Genomic DNA, 23,619 nt, shown 5'->3' with positions numbered 1-23,619 from the left:
GTTTTGTCATGCTGAACTGGATTTGCTACTATGTTAATAGCTGATTTATTATCACAATATAGTGAAAAAGGGGTTGTCATAGAAAGTCACAATCAGCGAGTAAGGTCTTGAGCCACAACAACTTATACACTCTAAATGCCATAGCTCTATACTCTGACTCAACACTGGACCGAGAAATCACATCCTGCTTCCTATTGCGCCAAGTTATCAAGCCCACCAACTTTAATATAGTATTCAGAAGTGGATTGTCTATCAGTCACTGAACTAGCATAATCTGCATCAGTCCATGCCTCAACGCGAAGATGACCAAGATTATTGAATAAAATACCTCGACCAGGATATCCTTTAAGATATCTAAGAATACGATAGATAACAATAAGATAAGATGTGCGAGGAGAGTGCATAAATTGACTTACAACACTAACAACATAGGCAATGTCGGGATGAGTCATAGATAAGTAGATCAATTTTCCCACAAAACATTGATATTGGCCAATATTCGGCAAACACACCCCCCAGAATTAGTCAACTTGTGATTCAGTTCAATTGGAGTATCGGCGGGACGAGAACCAAGTTGGCCGGAGTCACGCAATAAATCAATGACATATTTACGCTGAGAGATAAAGATACCAGAATGGGACTGCGCAACCTCAATGTCCAAAAAATAATGAAAATGTCCAAGGTCCTTAATCTCAAATTGATGTTCTAAGTAAGATTTTACCTTTGTAATGCCGTTACAATCATCTTCAGTAAGGACAATATCATCCACAAACAATCAAAACTACAGTTTTGCCCTGGGAGTGACGTAGGAAAATGGTATAATTAGTAGAACTCTGATGAAAATCAAACTGATGCATTGTCTTAGTAAAGCGCTCAGACCATACGCGAAGAGATTGCTTTAGTCCATAGAGAGAACAGCAAAAACGACAGACATGTCCAGAAGAATCAACTGCAGGAAAGCCAAGAGGTTGGACCATATAAACTTCTTGAAGATCACCATTAAGAAAAGTATTTTTGATATCTAATTGGAAAAGGGGCCACCTTCTGGTAGTAGCAATAGAGAAGAGAACTCAAATGGTGGTCATCTTGGCAATAGGAGCAAATGTCTCCTGGTAACCAATCCCATAAGTTTGGGCATAACCTTTGCCCATCAGATGGGCCTTATAGCGAGTAATAAAACCATCAAGATTATGTTTAATGGCGAACACCCAGCAACATCCCACAGCCTTCCTCCCAGGCGGAAGAGGAACTAGTTCCCAAGTCTGAGTTTTTTTAAAAGCATTCAATTCATCAATTATAGCTGCTCACCACTCAAGATGGACAATAACATCTGCAATAGTATTAAGAAGAGAAACAACGGAAATATAAGCAAAAAAACTCCGAGAAGAGGGTGAGAGAGCGGAATCAGATACATAATTAGAAATAGAATAGTACAAGTGCGCTTACCCTTGCGAATGATGATAGGACGATCATCACAAAGAACAGTAGGAGGCAGAACTCGAGGCAACGAAGCAAGCTGGTCTGACATAGAATTAATGGTAGTATTGCGTGGTTGTCGAGAGTAAACAAGCAATTGAGGAGGTGACGAACTGATAGGAGATGGAGAAGGAAGGAACAACATGGGACGAGGAAATAACAAGGGAGAAGGGCCATCATCAGGGGAATCTAAAGGAAACCACTCAAACTAACTACCAATTGACCTAGGGTAGTATGGGGTATGCTCAAAGGAGACATCCTGAGAGACGAAATGCCTTCGAGAGGAAAGATGATAATAACGATATCTTTTTTAGGTAGAGGAATAATCCCAAAAAATACATTTTACGGCCTTAAGATCAAGTTTAGTGCGAGTTTGGTCAATAATTTGAACAAAGTCGATGCATCCAACCACATGCGGAGGAAGTGGAAATAAGGGACGATCCAGATGGAGATGAAAGAAGGGAGTGGCAAATTGAAGAATTTGGGAGGGTCTGATTAATAAGGTAAACATTAGTAAGAATTGCATCGGTCCGATAGGATTGTGGCACGTTCATGCCAATAGATGTGGCACGTCCATGCCAATAGATATGGCACGGGCTAATTTTAGAATATGGCGATTTTTTCCTTTCGGATCGACCATTCTACTGAGAAGTCTTAACATTGGACATTTGATGCTCAATACTAAACTCTAAACAAAGTTTCAATACCTCACTATAGGTGTATTCGGTACCATGATCTGAACGGAAAGTCTTGACGGTACGACCAAACTGGGTATGAACCATAGTAAGAAATTGTTTGAAGATCCCATATACTTCACTTTTGTGTTTCATGAGATAGACCCAAGTGGTACGACTGTGGTTATTGTTGATTAAGATAACTGTGAAGTGCATAACAACAGGCTTTTATCTGACCCAACTTTCCACAATGATCACACTTACATCGCTGATGGGTGAGCAAAAACCTACTGGGAGGCTGTGGCGAAGGTATGTAAGCAAGCATAACAGAGTGGTCTCTAGAAGTGTGGGGTAGGACAGCTGTACGACGACTTTCATAAGCTAAGACATAGGAATACGTAGTTTGTAGGGACGAAAAGGGATCCATACCCAATAAATGAACTCTCGCATACTCAAACTCATCTCGGAGACCGGCTAGAAACTGAAAAATTCGATTCTTATGTAGAATCGACGCATATAATGTTTGATCAAAAGGGTCCTTCAAAGCATAGGACGAGGAATAAAAGGTCAACTCTTCTCATCGAACATGTAGCTGTGATATATAGGTGGTGACTGAAGAGTCACCTTGCGAAAGGCGGGAAATCTCACGCTTTAAGTTAAAGATCCGGACATTGTTTTGACGTTGCGAGTATATACTTTTTGCAGAATCCCATATCTTTTTTGCGGTCTTGGAGAACATAAAATCAGTCGCAATGTGTAGTTACATAGATGTAACCATAGAGTTATTAACAAATCATTGGGGGTAAGTAGTGTCAATCGGTGTAGGTTGTTTGTTTGCCCCTGTGAGGTAATCGATCGTGTCCAAAGAAGATAATTAGGACCATCTAATTTCAAGATGGTAATTTGAATGCCTAGAAAGTCGGTCGAATGAGAGGGAAGACCGCCCGATCCATCACTATTACTAGTGATCGAGGAAGAAGATGTTTTGGAGGCCATCAAAGAGTAGATGTGCTTTGGTTTGAAGAGAGTTCAAATAAGAAACTGATCGCAGCACCCTAAAAGTGGCAATACATGATTGTAGGCATGGAAGGTGATCAAACACTGCTGTAGGTGACCCGAACAGCTATCAACTCAATCGTAGAGCACCAAGGAGCAGTTCTATCGCTGCTGTAAACCTCTACCAGGGGTCCAGTAGCTGTCACGTGTCCTAGAAATTTCCAAACAGCAGCTTGCTGTTGTCGCAACCCTCAAACAGTAAGTCTGCAGTGATCACAGCCCCCAAACAGCTACAATGCTGTGATCGCTGCCCTCAAACAACCATTGATTTGGCTTAACATTCACTAAATAGCACCCTGCAGTTGCCGTAGCCTACTAACAATGGCCTGACAGCCAGAAAAACAACAACTGTTGTTGCCGCAGCCCCCTAAACAACACACGGTTGTTATCATAGCATAATAAACAGCACACTGTTGTTATTGCAGTCCACTAAGATGTCCTGACAATCACAAAAAACAGCACCTGCTATTGCCGCAGCCCAATAAATAGTCAATTGCTGTTACCGCAACTCTTTAGGTTGGCTACGCTGCTGCCATAAGGCTTCAAGAAAGTGTCAAGACTCAATCGTATGGTGCAATTAGGGTGTGAAGCAAAAAAATCGTAGGGGTGATGTCGTTATTGAAGGCGAGAGGTGTTGAAGATAGGTTTAAAGAGGAAGAGGACGATGGAGTTGCAACAAGGAGGAAATGAGAGGGGGGGGGGGGGGGGGGAGGACGATGGAGGTAGGCTTTGATACCAAGTTAAAAAAGATAGAGAGAAAAGTTAAATTAATTACAAAGCCCTAATTAGGCTATAAAGGACATAGTCTAACAAGTGGAAAAGACTAGAAAGGGCAAGAGACAAAAAAAGTTAATAGAATAGAGTTATTCAACAGTTTCAATAGCTACGTTTCTCCGTGGGTTCGGTGGGTTGGCAAGAATTTTCACGACGTTTATGCGCTCGTTTAGCGATCGGAAACACATCGACCCAAGAGGATCTCTTTCTAAACTCTCACAGACCGGCACTGTACGAGAATTTATTACTGAATTTGAGTGACTTTCTAACCTCATTGAACTACCCTTACATGAATCTCACCTTCTGAGTATTTTCACCTTAGTATTACGTCTTGATATTAAACCCAACATTCGAATGTTGCCCACCCGGAATTATTGACGGATGCCTTTGAGCTTGCCTTCCACTGAGAGAAGGATATTACATTTGCTCGAGAGTTTGTTGGTCGTCGCCCTTCCATCCGCTCAACCACTTTTAAGCTGCAGTCATCAAGATCGTCTATGGATGTGTTTTACTCTTCACAACTCACTATACCGGCAACTAAACGACTAACATGAGCTGAGCAATGTGAATGACGTGCCAAAGGATTGTGTTTCAATTGTGATGAAAAGTTCTCTCCAGATCATGTTTGCAAACATGGCCAATTGTTATCCATTGAAGGGGGTGACACCATTGAGGATATGACACCAACGGATGAACACGATGATCTAGACCTTGAAATTTCTTTATATGCTATGGTCGGTACTAACTAACCATGAACGATGCGCCTTACTGGACTACTAAAGAAACAACTGATTACTAATTGGTAGATTCTGGGTTAAGCAACAACTTTTTGCATCCTTCTTTTGCTTGCTAATGAGCTTGTATCACTAATAAGTTGCTCCAATCTCTGTTACCATTGCTAATGGGGGCACCTTAAACAACACTAGGCTTTGTAAAGGAGTCGTCCTTAAAGGTTACACTTTTGAAGTTGATTACTCCTTATTGCATATTAGCGAGGGTGATATAATTTTGGGAGCTGCATGGCTTCGCATGTTGGGACCCATAACTTGGGACTTCCAACTCTTTGGTTATGCAATTCAATCGTCGTGGCCATACTTTCACCCTATTAGGTGACCAAGCTACCATCTCTTCAATAGATCGACAATCCGAATAACATCGTCTTCTCCTTCAGGTTAACGTCGGATTCTTGTTCCAATTGTCGACCTCGACTTCCCACTCTGAAGATTCTTCGGCTCCTCTAGAAATTCAACACCTTCTCATTGAATTTTCAGATATCTTTAGCGAGCAAAAGGGACTCCGACTTCCATGAAAGCGTGACCATCGTATTTCCTTATTTCCTGGTGCTTCCCCAACTAATGTACTGTACCAATATCCTTACTTTCAAAAGGATGAAATTCAATGTTTACTCAAGGAAATGAAGGATTCAGGAATTATCTGTTCAAGTATGAGTCTATATTCTTTTCCGGTTTTATTGGTTAGTAAAAAGGATGGTTTTTGGATGATGTGTGTAGATTACCGAGCTCTTAATAAAATTACTGTGAAGGATCGGTATCCTGTCCCTGTCATTGATGAATTTTAGATGAACTACAGGGGGCATCTATATTCTCTAAGTTGGATCTTCGTTCATGATATTCAAATTTGTGTTCATGACCCAGACATTCCCAAAACAGCTTTTTGAACACATGACGGTCACTACGAGTTTTTAGTTATGCCATTTGGGCTATCGAATGCCTCGACAACTTTCCAAAGTCTTATGAACGACATCTTTCATCCTTATCTTCTTCAATTTGTGATTTGTCTTTTTTGATGATATTCTCGTCTACAACTCCTCTATGGTCAACCATGTAACTTATCTTGCTACTATTTTTGGTTGCCTTCGCCAGCACAAATTTTTTGTGAAGCTCTCGAAGTGTTCCTTTACTTAGAGTTCTATTGGTCATTAGGCTCACATCCTTTCAGCCAATGGAGTTAAGGCCAACCCAAACAAAATTAGTTGTATGATCGAGTAGGCTAAACCAAAAAATATTAAAGCTTTTCAAGGATTCCTTGGGTTGACTGGGTATTATTGTAAATTCATTAAGGGTTATGGTCGTCTTGCCTCTCCATTAATGAACATGCTTAAAAAGGATGCCTTTTTTTGGACCGACAATGCTGAGCTTGCCTTCGAGATTTTGAAACTAATTATGGTTTCTACCCTTGTACTTTCTCTTCCAGACTTCATGAAAGAGTTTACCTTGGAATGTGATGCTTCATACGAGGGGATTGTCATTGTTCTTAAGCAAGAAGGTAGACTATTGGCCTTTGTGAGAAAAGGTTTATCTAGTAAGATTCTTAATCTTTCAGTATATGATAAAGAAATGTTGGTCAATGTTTTCGCGGTTAACAAATGGAGGCCTTATCTATTGGGACGACATTTCAAAATGATCATTGATCATCGTAGCCTTAAATATTTCTTAGAGCAAATAATTTCTTCTTTTGAGCAACAAAAATGGGTAACCAAGCTCCTTGGGTACGATTATGAGATTATATACTGCAAAGGGATTGATAATATTGGATCGGATGCCTTATCCAGACAGGAAGAAAAAGTTGAACACCTAGCTATTTCTTCTCCTATTTTTGATAGCATTAATGATATTGGAAGGGAGTGTCATGACAAACCTAGCACAACTGCAATCACTTAAGTCAACTTACTCATTCTTTAGTTCTAGACCCACATTATACTCTTGCAGGTGTGATTTTACGTTATCGAGAAGGGATTGTGTTCCCATCTTCTTCATCGTGGTGTTCGTGAACTTCATGGGTCATCGGTTGTGGTCATTGTAGGCATCAAAATTTAAAGGGGCCCTCGGTTTTTTCTAAACTAACGAAAAGCCTTTAAATCTAAAATGGGCCTACACATCTAAATTGGGGCCCATTGATTGGGACAGGGGCCTCATATGGTTTGGGTTTTCGCAGATAAAGTCCATAATTCAACAAATCCAAGTGATCCGCATTAAGTATCGGGCCCATACACCCAAAAAATTGGTTAGTGCATGGTTAAGTCCAAAAACCACTAAAATGGGTTGGATCAATAACCAAATACCATTTAAGCCGATTATGTAAAATCCGGTTAAGTTGGGGGAATATTTTGGAAATATCCTCTTACCTTAAGTCTATAAATACCAAAGCCTCCCTCATTTGGAGGAGACCTAGATTGCTTTATCTGAGAAGGCAGAAGTTTTCTCTCTAGAGAAGAAAAATCTCTCAAGCCCTCCTCCAGAGACGAAGCAAAGTTCTTCAAAAGACTTGGACTCCGATTAGAGAGAAGATCAAGCCTAAAGCTTTTATCTGGAAGTCAAGATCAAGCGCGAAGCACGGAGAGAAGAAATCCACACAAGGACTCTACAGAAGATCAAGCACAACAAAGCCACCATCGAAGCAACCTTTTTAGTCGATCATGTGCGAAGCCTAAAGAGAATAAAGCTACATACACTTCACCATCTTTATTTTTGTATTTGACTGTTAATCAGAGGAAAACACTGAGATTTGTACTCTCATCTCTATCAAAATCAATAAAACCATTTGCGATTTTATTTCACGCATCTTGAGGTAGATCGTGAAATTTGTTGTCGATAGTCATTTCAGATTTTTGCGTATTTATAAACGGATTTCCCGTAATTTTTACTAGAAGGGTCTCAAGAAGGCTACTAAGACTTTTGTGGTTGAATGTGATGTGTGCCAACGTAACAAGGTAGAAACATTGGCTACTCTGAGTCTCTTTCAACCATTGCCCCATTCCGAATGGCGTTTGGAAGGATATCTCTATGGATTTTATCAATGGCCTTCCTATTTTGGCTAAAAAATTTCTATCATTGTAGTGGTCGATCAACTCTCAAAGTATGCCCATTTTATTGTACTTTCTCATTTGTATTCAACTTCAACGGTTGGTCAAGTTTTTGTTCGAGATATTACTCGTCTCCATGGTATGTCATGCTCGATTGTGAGTGATAGAGATCTAGTTTTCACTAGCAAGTTTTGGGAGACTTATTTTGAATTGCAAGGCACAACATTATGTTGGAGTTTGGCTTACCATCCTCAGTTTGATGGGCAAATGGAGGTTGTTAATTGAAGGTTGGAGACTTGCCTTATTCTACTAGCGAACGACCTTCTTAGTGGGTTAATTGGGTACCTTGGGCAGAATGGTGGTATAATACTTCGTATCATTTTACAATTAAGATGTCCCCATTTCAAGCTCTCTATGGTTATCCTCCTCCATAAGTTGCTTCTTATCTTCTGTGGTCTACCAATGTTCATTCAGTAGACATGGCCTTGTGGGATCAAGATGCGATCAATCGACTCCGATCATAATTTAGTGGTTGTTCAATCTAGAATGAAGGTTTTTGCTGATAACCATCGCACAAAGCATTCTTTTGAGGTTGGTGATTGGGTTTTCCTTCGACTCCAACCATATCAACAATTATCGGTTCAACCAAGGACTACTGCCAAGTTATCACCTCGTTTTTATGGGCCTTTCCAAATTTTGACTCGCATCGGTTCTGTAGCCTATAAGTTACACCTCCCTGAAAGTTGTCATATTCATCCAATTTTTCATGGTTCTTGTTGAAACAAGAAATTGGGTACTCATGTTCATGGTTAGCAATTCAACGGACGGGAAAAAAATGTTATGGAAATAAATCGGGTACCATCTGAATAACGATTCATCGATTCATTTAAAAATTTGGTGGAAAAACGCAAGACGGTAAAAATACGATACAGAAATAATTCGATTATGATTTGGATCCAACAATTTTTAAAACTTTTAAAAATTCGGATATATATATATGACCTAACAATTCTAATCTACAAATCAAATTATCAATACTAAAATTAAAAATATCTTAAATAAACAAGGAAACAATCCACAATTAAAGATGTAGCTTTAATCCATCAAATAATCAATGTAAATAAATGTATGGAATATGATATACTAATTAATGTCAAATGTACTAATCTAGTAACCATATATATGTATAAATTTAAACATCCTAATTCCTAAATTAAAAAATGAGCAAAATCATCATGCCCCATGCCCTAACTAAATTCAAAAAGAAATTTCTTGTGGTTTTTAAAAAATTATTAATGTGAAGTAGATGGACCAAATAGTTCGTCAAAAAGAATATTTTCACGATTAGGTGTAATTTCATATTTCTTTTCAAACTTTTCACGACCATCATTAATGTCTTCTGGAAGTTCCCTAAGTTGTTCAAGATTAATTATTTTTGTATCACACTTTTCAAGATCACCACAATTAGTCTCCATCTTTGAATTCATCCTTATGTAAATCAAATATTCTAGCATAGAAGGTGTCAATCTATTTATCCTCTTCGTTTGTGCAGTTTCAAATGCGTTCCAATTTCTCTCACATGATGAAGAACTACATGGTTGACTTAAGATACGAATTGCAATCTTTTGAACCATATGAATCGATTCATCATTTTGTGACTGTCATATACTTATATGTAAGTTAAAAAAATGTAAAAACTCGTTATTTTGTATTAGTAATTAATAAATAACTTGAAAATAATATAATAAAATACTTACGAGGGTGAATTGTTTTCATCTGATCTCTTGCAAGAGTAGTAAAAATATCCAAACTTTGAATATTGTACTATGTTATTTGTGTACCAAATGCCCTATGCTCATCACTTGTGTCAAACATTTTCTTAACAAAAAGTAACCCTTTTCTAATTTCTGGACTATCATATCTAATCTTTCCACTAGACATTAACAACGGATTCAGAGATACAGCAACCGCATGAACATTATGAAGAATATTTGTATCTCTTTTTGAATTAAATAATTCCCACAGTTTCATGTGCTTTGATTGATTATTATCATATCAATGTTTTAATGTCTCTTTTGCCCTTTCTATTGCTTCATATAAGTACCCCGTAGTTGATCCTTCACCATCAACCAAACGAAGTACTTTAATCATAGGCTTTAATGTTGAAATCACTGTACTTTCACCTCTCCAAAATGTTGTTTCTTGAATTGTATTTGTTATTTTCTTTGCCATCTCATAAATAAAATATTTCATGCTTCTCCACTCAGGTGATGCAATCATTTGACACAATCTTTCTTCAACTTCTAAAATTGACCGAAACATCAGAAAATGAATGCAAATCTAGTCTTATAAGGCTTTTTTAACTCCCTTTCATTTGTCATCTTTTTAATCAATGCTAAGACTGTAGTATACTTGTACATGTAATCCACTATTTCTTTGGCATCATAAAAAACCCTCTCTACCCAATCAACTTCTTTGTATATATCTTTAAGACCCAATTGTATTCCATGTGCAACACATCGTCTTTTATAAATATGTGGATACAATTCCATAACCATTTGACTGATACTTTCATAGTTAGATGCATTATCCATGATAATTTGCACAACACTTTTCCCTCCAATTTCTTTTATGGTGTTCCAAAACAAGTCTCTAAGATACACACGTCTTATTTTCATTTGGCTCTTTAAATGATTTGAAAAAAATAGCCCCTTTAGGTGAGTATGCAATTATATTTATAAAAGGCATAAGTATGCACCATGATCCCATTCAAACCGTATAATCTTTAACTTCTGAAATATATTGATCAACTTTTGCCTTGACATTATGTACTGATTTTGTATGTAAAGTTGAATATGATAGCACTGAATAACCAACACCATAATTTGTAAGAGCCTTGCAAAATTTAATAAATGAGGCATCTTGAATAATATTAAATGAAGTATTATTCATAAAGAATGCTTGTGCAAATGCTATTTACAAATTCTTTATCTTTCTTGTAACACATTGTTGGTACTGTAGTTTGATGTAAACCCAACGTCGAATCATTTGATGGTACTTCAAAACTAAATGATGATTCAATTCTTCCTTCCCCAGATTGTGATGAAAATGATGCAGTTTTTCTTTTCTTATTAAAATTGTCACTCTTTCTAATAGCTAAAAGAATTGTAGCTTGAACGTCATCTGGCACACGAGGACAACATGTAATATCCTGCCCTGGTGGTTGAGACGAATGGGACTTCACTCTTGCAACTCCCCCAAGATAATCCATATTATAAAATTTGCGAATGAAATGTTCCTTCAGATCCTCTACATATTTTCAAAATTTATCCATTTTTCTCGCCATTTTTTTCTTGCAATAATAACACATAATATTAATGCAAGAACCACCTTCATGTCAAAAGTGAGCAACATACTAAATATCATGTATAAAGAAAATAAATCAACATCCTATATAATAATTTAAAACAATAACTAAACCCTTTCTTTTAAAATACTAATTAAAATTGGAATTTCAACAAAAAAAATTGACTTTTTGATGTAGGACATTTACAATTTTAAGTAGTTTTCTTATTTTATTAGATTTCTATTTCTATTTTTAGTAAGATTTCTATTTTTACTTCTAGTAGGATTTCTATTTCATAATTATGTTAGGAGTACAATTCTTTGTTAGTTTCTAATTTGTTTTAAATTCGTTTTTATTCTTTAGGCTATAATTAAAAGTGCTTAGAAGTTTCCAATTTGAGCTCTAATATGATTAAAAAGTTAGTATTATGTTATAGATAAGTTAGGAATATTAAATTTTAGTATTTTAGTAGGATAACAAGTTGTTATGATGGAATTATCTATATAAGGAGCTCCAAATCCGAAAATCAATCAATAATCAATTCAATTATCTTTTTTCTTTAATTACTTTTTTAGATTTATGCTTTATTTTCCTTCAAGCTATTACTTGTTTATTAATTGAATCTATTGATTCAAATTGATTTTGAGTGTTCCATTGAACAATCTATCGAATCTATTGATTCACACACTTCCACTACGTCAAAAGTGGTATCAAAGCTTTTGCTACGATCCACATTCATGACTGGTGAAAGAGAATTCATCACTAAAAATGAATTGAAAGCCCAATTCGAGAAGTTTGAAGAAGGTGAACATCTCAGTTGTATTATCCGCAATATATTGTCAGTACAACATATTGATCTTTCAACTCGACAGTCTTTTTCGAACTACATGCAAGGTGCAAGGCAAGTTGTGCCAATTAATTATAGATAGTGGAAGTTCAGAAAATATAATTTCAAGCTATATGGTCGATGCACTCAAGCTACCCACTACGCAACACCCTACACCTTATTCTATAGATTGGGTGAACGATGAGTGCAAGAAGGATGTGACAAGTCAATGTTTTAACATTAGGCAATATAAGGATGATGTTGTTTGTGACATCGTCCCAATGAGAGCATGCCACATCCTCTTAAGAAGGCCTTGGCTTCATGATAATGATGTCACCTACCGAGGAAAAGCTAATACCTATTCTTTCATGCATAATGGTGTCAAAGTGATCCTACATCCTTCCTATGCCAAACCCAAGGCTATCCACCTAGTCAAAGAGAAGAGAATATGTTTTCTTTCTCCTAACATCAATGACGACTTAAAGGAAGCAAGTCAAGTGTTTGCGGTGGTAGTACAACCTTTCAATCGAGACCCTCCTACTCAAGTTCCTCCTCAAGTGCAACCTCTCCTTGAAGAATTTTCTTGTGTTCTTTCTTCGGACTTGCTAGATTCATTGCCTCCCATGAAGAATATACAACACCATATTAATTGGTACCTGATGCAAGTCTCCCAAATCTGTCCCATTATGGGATGAGTTTGAAAGAACATGACATATTGAAGGAACAACTGAAAAAAAACCTTGAAGCTTCTACTAACAAGTACAAAATTGGTGTCGATAAAAGATTCAAGAGGTAATGAAAAAGGAGACTTGGTTTTGGTTTATCTTAGCAAATATCGTTTTCCCGCTAGAATTTACAACAAGACTAAGTTGAAGAAAATTGAACCCCTTCATCTCTTGAAGAAGATAAACAATAATGTTTATGTGAAGAATTTACCTGATCATAAGCTATGGTCAATTATATTCTCTAATCTAAGTCTGAAGAACGGATATCACTGGAAGTGGATTAGAGCGAAGGATGAATGGAAAAACAAGAAAAAAAAAAGGCCTTCAAGATCAACTTGAGGACGAGTTTTTTCAAAGAAAGGGGGCCGAATGTAGGACATCTACAGTTCTAAGTAGTTTTCTAATTTTATTAGATTTCTATTTCTACTTTTAGTAGGATTTCTATTTCAATAGTTATGTTAGGAGTACAATTCCTTATTAGTTTCTAATTTGTTTTAAATTTGTTTTTATTATTTAGACTATAATTAGAAGTGTTTAGAAGTTTTCAGTTTGAGTTCTAATAGGATTAGAGAGTTAGTATTATGTTATAGATAGGTTAAGAATATTAATTTTTAGTATTTTAGTAGGATAACAAGTTGTTATGATGGAGTTATCTATATAAAGAGCTCTAAGTCCAAAAATCAATCAATAATCAATTCAATTATCTTTTTTTACTTTTTTAGCTTTATGCTTTATTTTCTGTCGAGTTATTGCTTGTTTTTCAATTGAATCTATTGATTCAAATTGATTTTGAGTGTTCCATTGAATACAATCTATCGAATCTATTGATTCACACGCTTCCACTACGTCACTTTTCAATGTCCAAAACGACAAAACATAGTTTTCATCAAACCTATTGTTCAATTCTGGAAAGGATAGTGTTAAAAGAGCCCCAATTATTACCAAATGCACCCCACACATAGCCAAATTGTTTTGTCTTATAAGGATTAAAAGTTTCGGAATGAGATGATTCCTGGTGAGGATGATCTCTATGGTGAGGAGATCATCCTCACCAAAAACCAGCCCATTCCAAAACTTCTAACCCCATCAAACAAGTTGAAGAAGCGTAAATTGTCCATTTTTTTTTGTAAACCAGTTTTGATAGGGTTAGAAGTTTTGAAATGGGCTGATTTTTGACGAGGATGATCTGCTCACCATAGAGATTATCCTCACCAAAAATCAGCTCATTCCGAAACTTTTAACTCATATAAGACAAAAACTTTGGCTTTGGTGGGGAGTGTCCTTGGTGATAATTGGGGTGCCTTTAACACTACCCTTCTAGAAAACCATTAGAACAGTTCTCGATTGTTTTAGCAAAAGAAAAATGGATTTTTGCCCAAAAGAACAAAACTAATTTTTTATCTAACCCATAATTCCATTATGGTAAGAATTTTTGGAATTCACAACTCATAAATCAAAATAGTAAACAATAGCTTCCTTTCATAATTTTATAAACAATCCTTGTTTATTTCAACAAAAGAAAAAAAAAATGTTCAATGCCCAAAAGAACAAAATAGAATTTTTTTTATCAAACCTAGCATTCCATTATGGTAAACAACTCACAAATCAAAACAGTAATTTTTTTTTCAAGTGGGGACAATTTCCTCTTTTCACCACAATCTTTTGTCACATTTCAAGTGAGAATCAAGAGAAAGGAAGCCTTCACTTGGATAGGGGAGATTGGAATCCTTTCATAATCTAACTAACCCATAACATAGGAAAGCCAGAATCAAGTAGCCTTACTTTAATATTCTAGAAAACTTACCCAAAAAAAAAAAAAAAAAAAAAAAGATTAAAAGATAAAGGTTTATGCTAAGTGTACCCTTCTTAATCTTCTTCTATACAACCCACTTAGTAGTATTTAATTTTCCAAGTTTTCTCTTATTATGTTTAATATTCTCATATTTAGCCTTAATTCATAAGTAATTTACCCAGCTATATGAGCAAGTAATAAATTAGACAAACAACCATTAAGGATTATATATGTTAAAATTGAGGAATGAAACTTTGATTAGTGAGATTATTAAAATTATAATGAAATTGAATTCCCATACAAGAAGAATAAAATCTCTAACAGTGGGAATTCAGTATCAATTCCATCATAATCACATAATTGAAAGATACCTTCCAAAGGTAATTTAATTTTCAAAAGAAATACGGAAGGGACCCTAAATCATCATAAACTGCAAAACATGAAAGAATGGAATGAAAGAATATAAGCCTTTTAACATGAAAGAATAGAATGAAAGAATATAAGCCATTTAAATCATTCCATCCATTATTGTTAATAAAAATTTCTTTAAACAAGCAATGAGGAGAGAAAAGAATGTTTATAAAAACCAGTAAGACTCCCTAGAATAACCTTTTAATATTCTTCGTCTTCAAGTTTTGTTTCAAATAAAAAATATGGGTTTTCAATTCCCAAAAGAACAAAACAATGTTTTTTCTTATTAATTAAATATTTGTAATCTCCACTCTCCACCATTAACACACACACACACACAAGAAATTACTATAGGGAGGAAATTTCTTGGTCACTCACAATCTACTGACAGAAATTTCACTGGACAGCCAATGAGTGAACTCCACGGTGGGGGAGATTTTCGACTTTGGGTTTTTGCTTCTCTTGAAGTGAGAATAGGGAGGTTTCTTAATTATTAATTCCTATTTTTAGAATATTAGGTATTTTAATAGGAAATGTACCGACAATGCGAACAAAATTGGGATCAAGTCGTTGGGATTCAAAGATCTGCGAATTAATCCAAATCTTTGAATCCAACGGCAGTTCTGATCGGGAAAGGTAATATACGTTTGATTTGCGTATAATTCGCAAATTTACTAACTATGCTCATGTTCATGTTGTTGCTCAATCACCACCAATAGAGGATAGTGGCAGTTTTGTTTGGCAACCATTTGCCATTCTGGATCGCGGTGTTTTCAAGAAAAATAATCAAGCTGTTACAAGGGTGTTGGTGCACTGGACAGGACTGCCAAAAGATGATGCTATGTGGGTTGAGTTTGAAGAATTTGTTTGTCGTTTTCCGGATTATCCAACTTGAGGACAATTTATGTTTCTAGTTGGGGGGGGGGGGGGGGGGGGGGGGAGTGTTAGGACTCCTACGGTCCAGTCTCTTGTTTTATTCTTTTTATTAATTTTTTTTGGAATCTTTGGTTAGTTTAGGAGTCTTTGATTATTTTTAGTTATAGCCAAATACGATAATTGGTAAGTTGTTAGGAGTCCTAGATTTTTCAGAATGTAAATCATTATTTATTATCAAATAAAATTAAGAATTTAGAATAGAATTGGAGGAACGATTTCCCTTGAAGAAAATCGGCAATGTAGGATCCAAGGATTCTATCACACACCCCCACCCCACAAAAGCTGATCATTTCCAGTGATATCATGGATTGTCATCCCAACAATTGATTTGATCTAGTTGCATTTGGTTTGGAACTTTGAGTGCTTCAAACTGTCTATTAGTTCACTGCCTATGAGTGCATTTTTCTGCTTTTAACCTTTTCACCTAAAAGGGCTGCATTATTCTTCTTGAATTTTTTAAAATTTACGTATTAATCGTGGGATGTTCTTACTTACCCAGCTCTTCATTGATCAAGTATCAGCCCTCGACCTGAAGCGAACATTTCTATTCACTCTCTTGGGACTTGTACTAGTTGGTCCTACGTTGCATTTCTGGTAATGCCAGCATCCATATGATCGCCTGTCTTTTTCTTTCTGATAAATGAAATATCTCAACCTTTTCTTTACGACTTTTCCCTTATACTCCCTAGTGATGTTTTGGTGTGAGGAAAGGAGAGCACATGGAGTCCCGATCCAAGTTTTTCTTTGTCTAGCTGGGCTAACACTGTATGACAAAGGCGGCTTCATGAGTTTGGTCATTAATTGGGCCTTATCTCTGGACAGATGTTAAGTCCGAAAGTCATATACTTTACATGAAGCTATAGATTGAACAATTTGGATCTTCTGATTGCTTTGATCCCAGGCTGTTAAATACAAGAGATGGCTATAATTTAATGGTCTGGATCAATGAGCATATGTGGGCCTTCTGCACTTCATGGGAACTCATTTATGATATAAAGGCCTAGGATTGTCATAATGTTCATCATTATCTATTGTTAAGTTACATTAACCAAACATAATTATGGATTTGTAGGTATCTATACTTGAGTAAACTGGTGACTATTCCAGGAGCGTCCGGTGCTTTCTTACGTCTTCTGCTTGATCAAGTGAGATCTCTTTTATGTTCCGTCTCCCCCGCCCCCCCCGTCTTTATCATGTATACCAAGACATGCCCATGCTAGTTGCTTTGATGGGTTAATTCGTAGTCTTGGTGTTGCTGCAGTTTCTTTTTGCTCCGATCTTCATTGGAGTTTTCTTATCTACTCTAGTGACATTAGAGGGAAGGCCGTCGCAAGTAGTACCAAAGCTTCAACAGGTTAAGTTTACCTCTTTATTCGAAAGTGGGTTTCATGATGGAAATATCATATTTAGTAGTTACTTATTTTATTTGTCATATGTTTTCATTGTTGTTTTTAGTAGTGGTTTTCTGCGGTGCTGGTGAATTGGCAACTATGGATACCATTTCAGTTTTTCAACTTTCGATTTGTTCCACAGCAATTCCAGGTTAGATTGGAAGAAACTCTATGGCATATTTAGTTGGATGATACTCAGTCAGGATTTGGAGGATGTAAATAAGCCATTCTCCTCCCTGCTTGCACCTTCTATGTGGTATAAACTAATGGGTTGGGAGCCATTATTGACACCCACTTTGGAGATCTCCTATACCATTAAATTTCAGGGCCCTAACTCTTCAACATGCGTGTCCTTCAGGGTCTCAAAAAGAAATTTGTGTCCTTCAGATATAAGTACCATAACAGTTGGACAAATGCTTTAGGCCACTCATTTGGTAGTCATGAAAGATGGTTCTCCTTGTCCTCCTTAACTTCAGTGTCATGTGAATCAGCTTTCAGCTTTTATTCTTAGGTCCTGTATGGTAGCTTAGAATTTATTTTTCCTTGAAATTTTTTTTGCTTCAAATAAATATTTACTGTTTTGAAATCTTTTTTTGATGGAAACAGAGAAACATTTTTTCTAAGCTTTCATACATGGCCTTGACCTCTCTGATCTTTTCTTCTTCCATTATAGAATAAGATCCCCCCAACATCATCCAAATATAATTTAATAGGGTGCGATACGGAAGCTGAAACCACCTGGTCCAATAGAAACCCAGACCGCCGTGGTGGAAACACCAAAATATTTGAAGGTGCATCTTGGTATGTGGATAAAGTTTGTGAGTGGTAAGACCACACTTGAGGTCAATACCAGCGTTCACCTGCTTATTACCTATCCCATAAAAAGAAAAGAATCACCCTAATAAAATGTGTGTGGGTGGGTGGGTGGGTGGGTGGGGGGGGGGGGGGGGGGGCATAAATACAATGCAGATAATCATGGAATGAAAATATATCAATTAGTGAGGTTTTTGATGTAGGAGATTTCCAAGGCTGGGCTCATCAAATGGTAGGTTCCACCCTTATGTGTATGCCATGCATATGACAAGTTTATCGACCATATTTAGATCTAGACATCTGTTCCTATTTTTGACTTCTTGCTTTTCGGAGGGACTTTGCAATTTTCTTTGCATGGAAGCATCGGGGATTCTGTTTTCATGTTCTATCTAATTTGCCAATAACATTAGCAGTCGTTGAGCCCAATGTGAAAATCAAGGGTTTCTCTGCTTCATTTTTGGAATTTTACTGCACTGTAACATGCTTTCCATTTCAGGTTCTTGCTGCTAATGTCGTCGCTCTAGCATGGAATGTGATTCTCTCTTTTAAAGCTCACAAAGAAATTCTCCCAAAATAGGTATATCATTTTTCATTAAGCATGAAGTGAGTCCAAATATTATTTCATGGACCTTCTGACATGGAAGACAGTATTCCTATATATATTTTGATGGACCTGGACCTTGGTGGGCTTTATTTGCATGTATAATTTTAGAGAACTTCTGCCATACAACTTTTCCGCATCACACATCAATCATATGATAAAATATAATTTTATAAGGCTGGGTATGACCGGTCCTTATTTTAGTCATCCACTCGTGTCTTCTTTTCCAAGCCCAAAACTAGTGTGTGAAAGGGAGGGAGGATGGGAGGGAGGCCATCCATGTTTAATTATCATAGTTCTAGCCGTTCATGCAGCTCCAATAGTCAATCCATCAAGCATAGCTGCCAAATCATCGATCCAGCCATGATGCATCTCCTTCTGATCCATCAAGCACGGTCCCTCCATCGTTTATCACCCCTTTTGAACCCAGCCCCCTCTTAGATCATTTGCAAACGGAAGACTATGATCATCGTGTTGTCAGAAGTGGGTCACATCTCACATGAAAGCTCACGTGACAGCCTATTCAAAGGGGGGACTGTCCAAGCTGGAATCAAGTCTAAGCATTGGGCATGGAAAACACCCCAAAAATGGGGTGGAAGAATCCCATCCATGGGAGAGTGGACGAAGTGGCCTTGAACTTGGGAAAACTTGAAAAAAATGAAAAATGAATCTTGCTTTCATCGAGTCCAAGTTCATTCTGAAATGTGTGAGCTAACCATTATTTTGATAAGTATAATTTTATTGCAAGAAAAGAGGGATGTACAAGGTAGTCAAGGTGACCAACCTAAAAGGAAAAAAGAAAAAGAAAAACAAAAAGACTACTTGGAGCACAATGACTCCCACCTAGAGACAAAATCTTCAAAAAGTACACATCTGATCTCAACAAAAAATTTACACCAATATAACAATAACCAAAGGATCAACAATCTGATATCCTGATCTGAGGCTTCCACTCCTTGAAAGCATCTTTTATTCCTTTCCAACCACAATCCCTAGCAAAGCAAATGGAATTAACCTCCACGAAATTTTCTTCCTCCCAGAGAATGGGGAAAGATCCTAACTTTTTAGAATAGAAGCAACCGAGTTTGGAAACACCCAATTGACCTGAAAAAGTGCTAAGAAGAAAGACCAAAGGGAAAAGAATAGGGGACAGCTCAAAAGCGTGAGTTACAAACTCACCACTCGGCTTACGCAGAAAGTAAAAGTTTGGCATGATAAAATCTCTTCTTATTAGACGATTGACTGGGTGATCTATCCAGGGAAGCAAGTCACAGAAAGAAAGACACTTTGGAAGGAACTTTGGTGCTCCAAATGAAGGGATAGTGCCCAAGAACCTGAGTCGAGGTAGATAGGTTTGAACAAAAAGATTTAACAGTGAAACAATCATCTTTGGTGCCGTTCCACTCCCACCTGTCACTTTCTGAAAGCTCCCAGTGAGTAAGAGTGAGTTGGTTAGTGAAGTCTGCCAACTCCAGAACGTCCCAATCATTAAAATCTCTTCTAAGACCCAAGTCTTAAGCTGGATCATTTCCATTGTGGCTCAAGAAGGCTTCAATTGACAGGTTCTTTTTTGTGGAAAGCCATGGGAATTGTAGGCACAAAGGTGAGACACCACACCACCACTCCCAAAATCTAACCTTGTCTCCCCTCCCTACTCTAAATCTAATCCACTTTTGAACTCCGAACATACTCATAACTTCTTTACAAATGTTACACCCGTTTGATTTTTCATCTCCTTGTTCTCCCCCACCCATTTGTTTTCTCCTCGTATTTTGCCTTACCTTTCTCCACAAACTTGACCGTTCCACCGCAAGCCTGCACAATCGCTATCCTAGCAACACCGAATTGGTAATCCTAAGATCCCTAATACCTAGGCCCCCATTCTTCTCCGACACACAAACCACCTTCCACTTGACCAAGTGGAAGTTTCTATTTCCGGCATTGTTATTCCATAGGAAATATCAAATCAATCTTTCCAACCTCTCTGCTACAGTCTTTTGGATAGGAAAAAGTGATAGGTGGTAGACAGAGATGCTCGATAGAGTACTTTTGATCAATGTCAACTTTCCTCCTTTTAAAAATATCTTGCTGTCTTGGAGCTTAGCTTCTCCATTTTCTCAACTACGGAATCCCAAATAATCTTGCTCTTATATTATGATGACAGAATATTGTCTTTTTGACACCTGAACATAGTCGCCCACCTGAGAACATTCGTGGCCCTTCCAACAAAGAACTTACTCATTTGGAAATTAATTCGTAGACCAAAAATCGCCTCAAAACAACATATCACACCCCTAAAAAACCATACTTGTTCATCTGATGCCTCCAAAATCATTAAAATATCCTCTGCAAATTGCAAGTACAACACTCTTGGACCCCTTCCTTCGTTGAGGACCCAGATAACTCCCCTAAACTGAGAGCTCTCTTGAACACTTATTACCCAAAATCGTAATTATGAACTACAACGGGGATAGTGGATCTCCTTGCCTAAGGTCTCAGGAGTTTCGAAAGTAGCTAGTTGGGCTACCATTGACCATCACTGAAAATGAAGGAGATGACACACACTTCATGACCCAATATATGCCCTTTTTCCCAAAACCCAATTCACATGTTCATAAGTTTTTTGCATATCAGTTTTACAAAGTAAGCCCAACTTCCTTTCTTTTATCTTATAATCAATACACTCATTTGCAATAAAAACTCAATATAGGATTGTCGCCCTTTGACCGAAACCCCTTGCTCCGAGCCAATTAGGCAATGAATCACTTCCTTCAACCTATTTGCCAACACCTTTGAGATGATCTTATAGGTTGATTTCACAAGACTGATTGGTCTAAAGTCTGCAATGTTTTTTGCTCTTGATTTCTTTGTGATTATAGCTATAAGTGTGTTATTAAGTCCATAATCCAAGAAGTTCCCTTCTTGCAAGTCCTTTGTGATCTCCATTAGGTCTCCTTTTATTGCATGCCAACAATTCTTGTAGAAGGCTATTCTGAAGCCATTTGGACCCGATGCCTTCTTTCCGCTCATTGATGTTATAGCACTCCAGACTTTCTCCACATCAATGTGGTGTTCCAACCAAGATTTCTATTCCAAAGATATTGAATCGAACTCAAGCAACTTAGGGACGATGTTCTTGTTCCTCTTTGTACAATTCTCTACAAAAATACACTACCCTTTCCTTTATTGTCTAAAGCCCCGTCTTGAATCCTCATAGCCCTGCTTTTTCCACCTAGACCATCCCAGAGCCTAGGCCTTACCCGCTTAAATATGATAATTTGATAATTTTATGAAATAATTTTGTATAAATTGTGTTTTAAAGAGTATTTAACCAATTTTAGACATAAGGAATCTCTCAAATATTTAGCTAAACTTGTGAGGTATGTCTAAGACTTAAAAAAACTAGTAGGTGGCATGTGCAAACACACATGTATGGAACAATTTAGGATTTGTGCACAACTAAAATTACTTTAAAAATTATTAATTTTTAAAATTTTTAAACATATTATCTTATATTTTTAGATTTTATCATTTAATAAATTGTAAAGGTATTTTTGAACTTTAAAATATTAACTTAGGCTATTTCAAAGATAACATAATAAAAAAATATTTATGTTATTTTAGGAATTTAAAAGCTAACTAATGTTTTCATAGCCTTATATGGTTGTAGGATTGTAATTTTATTCATTTTGACAAGAATGACCCTGATAATCATAAGTTTAGATGAAAAAGTGGGGGCACTTTCTGTCTTCCAAATTTTGGTGTCAACAAACACTTATTCAGCTTTATCTTATTATAATAGTAAAGATTTGTGAGAGGCATCAAATTATTTCAATATTTGCGGTTAAATTGTTTCTATTTTTCTTACATATAAGTTGTGTTGATTTACAAGTTTGCTTGTTAGTTGACAAATTATTATTATCTTGGTAATGAAATTTACATTATTTTTTTGCTCTTTTTTGTATGACCAAAATATAAAAAAAAGAAGCATTACTTTGTTTTTGTCGTTTAGGCCCCGCCTAGCGCTTTTAACAACCTTGACCCCTTCCCTTATCCTCTCTTCACCTTCTAACACTTCCCCAGGTATTTCTACCTTTCTGATTTGATTGTGACTTCTATGGGAGCTAACCAATTTTAGAAAATGGATTAATATATAATGATTCTACATGATAAGAGAATGAGGCATGATGACCGGTGTCAGCAAAATGGTGGAAACAGGGATTGTTTTATTCATTCATTTTCAACTTGTTTTTTTTTTTTTTCTGGTGGAAACAGGGATTACTAGATTGACAATCTGATCTTATATTTATGTGAATTTGAGGAGCTACAACAAATCACTGGAGTACAGTAATTAAGCTTCACTAGTATTACTTATCTCCAAATATTTGACTCTGATGTAATTTCTGTTTTACCATTTGAACCTTAAGGTTTCAGAGAATCATCTATCAACATGGTGACATTTGTGAGAAAAAGAGAAGCATTTTATGTACCATTTGATCAAATTTTTTATTTTTTTTGTCAAATTTTCTCTAGCACAAAAACTATGGAAGTTGCGGATACCAGTAGGTTTGCTACCACAGGCATGTGTTTTGTTTGATTGGAACTTCAATCTGTTGGCACACAATGCCTAGTAAATGCTATGGAGAAAAGGTTCAAACTTGTTTGTTGGTTTGGATCATCTTATAAGTTTGTGCTGGTTTAGGAGATTTTTGAGCTGGGGTCTACTGTTTGAACAATTAGGACTCTGCTTCATTCCTCCTGGGCATTGACGAGAATAACAGGAAACTACGGAGTTGTGTGTTGAACATCTACTATTATCTCCTTAACCAGTGCTTAAGAAAAATCATGCTTAGAGGAACTATTCTTATCAGAGCCTTGCCCCAAAAATTGTTTTGATATTGCAAGTGGGTGCATCTGTTTTGTTTATTCTTAATTTTTTTTTTTGTTGCTTTTTTTTTTCTTTTGCGGTTAAGAA

General features: G+C 36.6%; 1 pseudogene across 1 annotated transcript in view; it reads left to right on the top strand.

The window, feature by feature from the left end:
* The window catches only part of LOC147396348 (protein sym-1-like), a 28,650-nt pseudogene extending 5,504 nt beyond the window's left edge, over positions 1-23,146 (top strand). The window contains exons 3-8 of the transcript XR_015180505.1: positions 16,339-16,433; positions 16,912-16,984; positions 17,101-17,193; positions 17,295-17,381; positions 18,540-18,620; positions 22,920-23,146. The product of XR_015180505.1 is annotated as a protein sym-1-like (transcript). The remainder of the gene's footprint in view (positions 1-16,338; positions 16,434-16,911; positions 16,985-17,100; positions 17,194-17,294; positions 17,382-18,539; positions 18,621-22,919) is intronic.
* Positions 23,147-23,619: the final 473 nt, after the last annotated feature.

Source organism: Akebia trifoliata, chromosome 8, assembly GCF_017979445.1.
Source record: "Akebia trifoliata isolate Shusen 1 chromosome 8, ASM1797944v1, whole genome shotgun sequence".
NCBI lineage: Eukaryota > Viridiplantae > Streptophyta > Magnoliopsida > Ranunculales > Lardizabalaceae > Akebia > Akebia trifoliata.
Note: the sequence above shows the minus strand (reverse complement) of the source record. Positions and strands in the feature narration are given on the sequence as shown.